This window comes from Ahaetulla prasina, chromosome 2 (genome assembly GCF_028640845.1).
Source record: "Ahaetulla prasina isolate Xishuangbanna chromosome 2, ASM2864084v1, whole genome shotgun sequence".
Taxonomy (NCBI): Eukaryota; Metazoa; Chordata; class Lepidosauria; order Squamata; family Colubridae; genus Ahaetulla; species Ahaetulla prasina.
The window spans coordinates 204,621,180-204,627,797 of NC_080540.1; the positions used below are offsets into that span (position 1 = coordinate 204,621,180).

General features: G+C 37.9%; 1 long non-coding RNA gene across 1 annotated transcript; it reads right to left on the reverse strand.

Moving 5' to 3' along the window:
* Positions 1 to 451: 451 nt before the first annotated feature.
* LOC131191988 (uncharacterized) lies at positions 452 to 6,021 on the reverse strand. The gene is made up of 3 exons (XR_009153618.1): positions 5,887 to 6,021; positions 2,336 to 2,413; positions 452 to 1,081 (listed from the first exon to the last, which is right to left on the reverse strand). It is a non-coding gene; the product is annotated as an uncharacterized LOC131191988 (long non-coding RNA).
* Positions 6,022 to 6,618: the final 597 nt, after the last annotated feature.

Genomic DNA, 6,618 nt, shown 5'->3' on the forward strand with positions numbered 1-6,618 from the left:
AAATAGGCTGTCAGAACCCAAAATCATGTATTCAACCCTCCAAGGTCTAGCTTTGCCCATAGAGTTGATAAGTCCCCCAACCACCCTGTTTGCAGTTCTCAGACTCTCCAAATTATAAAATACAGCACACGATTGCCAAAGGCTACATTCTCTGTGATAGTGGATATTCTGAAGGAAGCAATGGCTATCAAATGAGATGGTTATATTCTACTTGGTGAAAATCATGGATCCAAAAGTGGAAAAATGGGGTTATAGTTGTTCCTGCAAACAAATAGATACTCTCACATATGTTCTGATTAAAATTGATACATACTTAAAGACTCATAGGCAATGTGAAAGTTTTCCTCATGATCCCCATATTTTAAACCTGGCCCAACTTCTAAAGAAAATATAAATTTCAAAGCGTGTTTTTCAAATTCATTTTAATTTAAACATTTATGTATTCCCAAGCGATTACATAAGTCATTTATCATAGACAGGAAAACAATAGCCATTCATGAATCCTGAATATCTTTGGTTTACTGAATGGTGGTAAAAAAACAAACAGAAAGAGAAGTGAGCACAATATTAGCACATCTTATCTTCCACAAAGCAGATTATAACAGGAACAATGAATAATTACATTCCAACTCAGGCTCAGATTTGCATCATTTCTTTGGATATTCTGAGTTATCTTTTAATATTGTTTGCAGTATTGGAGATAGGATGGGGTGTGGTTAAACAAAACAAAGAGCTGAAGACCTACACAAGTTGAATTAACCCTTAATTTCCGTGCCATTTTCATGCTCTGATTATAACCTTCCCCACATCACGTAAATATGATCTTCACGAATTATTACTTCCTAATCATTCTTAATAGGATGCTTCTCCTTCTTCTTGGTTCAATATATGTTGGTGGGCCACCACCACTTCCCTCATCGACTGGAACCTCTGCATCTGGTTTTGTTGGGTAATAATAAAACGGAACAAAATAATATGGCTGTGTTTCAACTGAGCCAATCAAGTTGGGATATAAGTATTTTACCCAGTGCAGATATGCATTTGCATAATTATCATAGTTCTCCTGTGGAATTTGATAATCCTGTGAAAATAGAAAAAAAAATCACTGTATCATTTCCTTCCCTCACATAAATGACAGATCAAAATAGCTATCTGAATAGAAAGATTCTGAAGATGTCACTTTAGAAACCTGAAGATTGGTTGGGCCATTGATATCACATTTTCCATCAGGACTTTCAAATTTCTGAATTGCCTGATCGTGCCAAAGTTATGTTTATTTTCTTTATACAATATATCTGCCACTGCCAGATAAAGTTTAGCAGATCAGGGCAAGTCTTTATATTAGCAATACTACTTAGACTTATATACAGCTTCACAGTGCTTTACAGCCCTCTCTAAGCGGTTTACTTATTGCCTTCAACAATCTGGGTCTTCATTTTACCCACCTCAAAAGGATGGAAGGCTGAGTCAACCTTGAGCCTGGTGGGATTCAAACTGCCAAATTGCAGGCAACCGGCAGTCAGCAGAAGTAGCCTGCTGTACTGCACTCTAACCACTGCGCCGCCACTGCTCTTATCAGATTTCTCATGCACTGTATTACTGATTTGATTTTAAAATTGATAGAAATTCAGCAGACTGGATATGGAATGGTCATTCTTGTCTAAGTTTTCAAAGATGATACTATTTTTCATCTTAATAATTTAAGAGCCTGTCATATTTACAGCTATGGCAGGTTTTTGAAGAGGAAAGCCTTTTTAAAAATGCTTTTTGGAATCACCATATGATCGTGGAACATTGTGTGATCATAAGCCTGTTCCAAGGACCACCTAGAAACCTTCATTTATCCAAGAGCCTAGCATTGTAATAAGCATGCCAGGTTTTTTTCAATATTAAGGGGGAAAGGGACATCTCAATCACTTTGAAATATTTTAACAAGGACAATCCCTTTCCAGCAATATACTGGGGATAGATGGATAGTTCCATCTGAGAGCCATTGAAACGAAACACCCATGTTCATTACCTATCAAGATTTTGAATGAAATTTCAAGTCCTGCTTGCCACAGTTGCTGGCAGTGATCAGCTCATCCAGCATTCCTTCTAATCTATCAATAGTCATTCATATATTTAGCAAAATTAATACATTGGTTTTTTTAAAAAAAATACCCTTGATGTAGGTTGAAATACAAGCCTCAAGATGATTTTCTCTTTGTATCTACATATCTCAGCCACACTTGATGCAACGTCTTGTGAACCAGTATTTCAACAGCAAATATTCAAACATTTAAACCAAAGCAAGTAAATTAGCTTGTGAAAATGGTACAGGTATTATACTCACATGGAAGTGAGAAACACCCACAGTGAAAAATAAAGATAGCAGGAATGGTACGATGACTCTCATCTTCTAAAGATGTGTCTTGACAGGGATTATAAAAAAAGAGAGAAGGAAAATCAGGTCAGTGACAAAATGGAAGAGCCAATTGCACTCCTTGATAGAAAACATTCCTTAGCCACATAAAAGGATAAGATACAAATTAGCTGGCACCTGCAGTTCATGGAACATTGTGAATTGGCCTCAAGGGCTCCATGGCTTAGGACCCGGGTACTTACGAGACCGCCTGCTGTTACCTTATGCCTCCCATCGACCCGTACGCTCTCACAGAGAGGGCCTTCTCAGGGTGCTGTCCGCCAAACAATGTTGGCTGGCGGCCCCCAGGAGTAGGGCCTTCTCTGTGGGAGCACCGATGCTCTGGAACGAACTCCCCCCTGGCTTACGTCAAGTGCCTGATCTTCGGACCTTTCGTCGTGAGCTAAAAACATATTTATTCATTCAAGCAGGACTGGCATAAATAGTTGATTTTAAATTGGGGTTTTAGTAATATTTTAAATTTTTAAATCTTTTAAATTACCGGCCGTTTAGTAATAGTTTATTTTAATTTTTTTTAATTGTATATATTTTGTATTTTATTCCGGCTGTACACCGCCCTGAATCCTTCGGGAGAAGGGCGGTATAAAAATTTAATAAACTAAAATAAAAATAAATAATAAATAATAAGGGCTGAACAGGATACTGACCCGCATTCTGTAAAATGAAAAGGAGTAATATTATATTTACCAGCAATATGACAAATACCTAGGGGGGAAAATAACCCAGGCTCCTTCAGGTGGCATTCATGGCTGAACAGCTGTTTCAAGCTGAGAAAGATTGAGAATTTTTGTTCACTACAACATGGATCTAATATTTTCTATTATTTGTCAATCAGAAATAGAATGGGGTAATTGCCCCTATTAGGAGAGATGCAATAGAGATGAAGGAACAAATGCCATCTCAGTTTCTGATTGAAAATGGATCTTATCTCTTGCAATCAGGATGTAGGTGCCTTTGCTTCTTTTCAAATATATCTTCCGCTTTTCATTCGTAAACACTTTCTCTTATCATTTTTCTTCAAGGTTTCACATAAAAGCTTCAAAAAAAAAAAAAAAAAGCACCTACCTCTGAAACTTTGTGATTTCCAAGAATGTTTCTAGGCTATATATACCCAACAGATTAAAAAGAAGAAGATGTGGGTTGCTGCAACAGATCATGCCAAACAGATCATGCCAAACCAATCTTACTTCATTCTTTGACAAAGTGATTAAATTAGTAGACCAGTGAAATGCTGTGGACGTAGTATACTTAGATTGTAGTATGGCATTCGACAAAGTAGACCACAGCCTACTTCTTGGTAAGTTAGAAAAATGTGCGATAGACAGCATCACCACTAGATGGATTTGTAACCAGCTGACAAACCATACTCAATGAGTGCTCCTTAATACTACTCATAGTAGTAGTCAATACTGCTCATACTATATCTACATGGAAGGAAGGAAGCAGTGGGGTACCACAAAGTTCTGTCTTAGGCCCAGTACTCTTCAATATCTTCATAAATGACTTAGATGAGGGAATAGAAGGGGAATTCATCAAATTTGCAGATGACACTGAACTGTGGGAATAACCAACACTGCAGAAGACAAGTTTAGGGTCCAGAAAGATCTTGACAGACTTGAAAAATGGACCCTATCCAACAAAATGAAATTTAATATGGAGAAAAGCAAGGTTTTGCATTTAGGCAGGAAAAGCTAAAGGCACAAATACAGATTCGGCGAAACCTGGCTTAAAAACAGTAACTGTGAGAGGGACCTTGGAGTCCTAGTGGACAATCACTTAAATATGAGCCAGCAGTGTGTGAAAGCAGCCAAAAAAGCTAATACAATCCTTGGTTGTATAAACAGAGGCATAGAATTGAAATCACAGGAAGTATTAGTTCTGTTTTTAAAAACCTTAGTAAGACCACATTGGGAATACTTCATTCAGTTTTGGTCACTATATTACAAAAAAAAAGATGTTGAGGTATTGGAAAAACTGCAGAGAAGAGCAATTAAGATGATTAAGGGCCTGGAGACTAAAACATATGAAAAATGGTTGCAGGAACTGGATATGGCTAGTCTAGAGAAAAGAAGGACTAGGGGTGACATGATAGCAGTATTCCAGTATTTGAGGGGCTGCCACAACAAAGAGGGGGTCAACTTAGTCCCCAAAGCACCAGAGTGCATGACAAAAAAACAATGGATGGACACTAATCAAGGAGATAAGGAACCTGAAATTAAGGAGAAACTTGCCTTCAGAAGTTGTGAGTGCTTCATTTCTGGAGGTTTTTAAGAGGAAACTGGAGAACCACTTGTCTGAAATGGTATAGGGTCTCCTGCTTGAGCAGGGGGCTGGACTAGAAGACCTCCAAGGTCTCTTCCAGCTCTATTCTGAATTATTGAGTAATTCACCTACTCAGAAATAAGACAAAAGTAAGCCAGGGAAGGAAGAAACCTTTTGGTACCTGCATGAGAGTCTTGTGATTGATCATAGAACCCTAGTTTTCATTTTGTGATAGCTCTCCTAACGCATTCCTCAACCCCTGAAGTATATAGTTATATCCAGAAAGATTATCTATCTGTGCCCCAGTTGCTTATGTGAACAGCAGAGCAGCTGGGTTATTACCTAGAACAGTTTCTGGTCATGTAAGTCACATACAATTTGAATTATTGCCATGTGTTCTAGATGAGTTTGCTACTGGCAGCCGTAGCTAATACAAAATATGAGAGGAGCTTGGTTGCCAAAGGTGCAGCCGACTGTAAACCTGATATTTATCTGTTCAGAAAGCCTTGTGCTGTCCCAAGTTGCTTCTGAGATAAATTCAAGAATATTTTGATGTCTGGCAAAGTATTTCCCACCACCATATACCTTCCTATCCATTGAAAATCATGGGAATACCTTCCTGGTAGTTTGACATCTGCCAGAATTTTTATTTTATTTATTATTCAGTTTCTACACTACACACCCCACCTAAGTGATTCACAATTTTATCTTGTGGTAAGTCAAAAGATGTAAGCAATTCAGTTGTGGAAATCTTTCTCTGTTCCGTTATGGTTGGTGTTATGTTTTAGAAGCTTTTGATACTCATTTGTGACATGTGTCTAAGATTCTGATTATTTAGAAATGCTGTGTGAATCCATCTGAGTCATATTGTTATCCTATCCTGATAGAGGTTTAAGGAAGTTTTTGGTTTTAAACACATTTTAGACCTTTCCATTGTAACCGTGTACACATTCTTAATGTGGTTGAACCTCCAGATAACAGTCCCAATTTGGGATTATGTTGGTGTTTTTCTTTTTAAAGCAGTGAAATAGGGGATATAAAGTTTATAATTCAATCAATCTGCTTGTTCCTCAAAGCCCAAGATTCCAATTTCCCTTTAGAAGAAAAATAGTGTAAGTTATATTGATTTTTGTACAATGTTTTTTGTACAACAAGCAGAAATAGAAAGCCAGTTTGTGAAGAAGAAAAAAAGAACGTACCTAATTATAGGTTGATCCCACTTTCTATAGCACTCCTAGAAAATCTGAATGACAGCTGTGGTTTCACTGCCCCATTCCAGTCTTCATCATCTGCTCATGTTCTTTATTATCCGTTGGTCCAGAGTTGTGTGAACCACTGCAGAAAGAACAGAACTGCCTTCAAGACAATGTTGCTTCATTTTTATAAGCCTAAATCTGCACGTCTGATTCACACACAGAGGCCTATTCAGTTCAGGTCATGGAGCTGTGATCCACCAGGTAAGCCATAAATCTTGAGGGTCCAGGAACTAAAGGTTTAATTCCGCATTAAGCTGACCAAGTAGTGTGACTTATCTTGAAAAATGAGTGAATGATGCAAATCAGGGCTTGTGTTTGTCTTATTTCTTTAGAGAATCAGGCTGTTTTTCTAGATTCTTTAGCATTCTTGTGGTAATAAATTTCCCTTTTTCACTTGTCTTGTCCTAGGAAGAAGCCGGCCTCTGAGTCAGATGTATCATCATTTACGTTTTAGCACCTTCAGTGGAACCGACAGTTGGTCAAGATTTTTGAAGTTGTGGGATTTCCTCCATGTTTTCATAAGGGGTAGCTCAGCTTTGGAATTCAGTTTTTGTTGCATGTATGACCTGTTTTTCCTCAGACAACTCTAGCTCACTTTCATAGGGTTTTCTCTTCATTTTGTCCCGCAATAATCTATGAAGGAAACTGAGCTGAAAGGAACTGGCCCAAATTCCA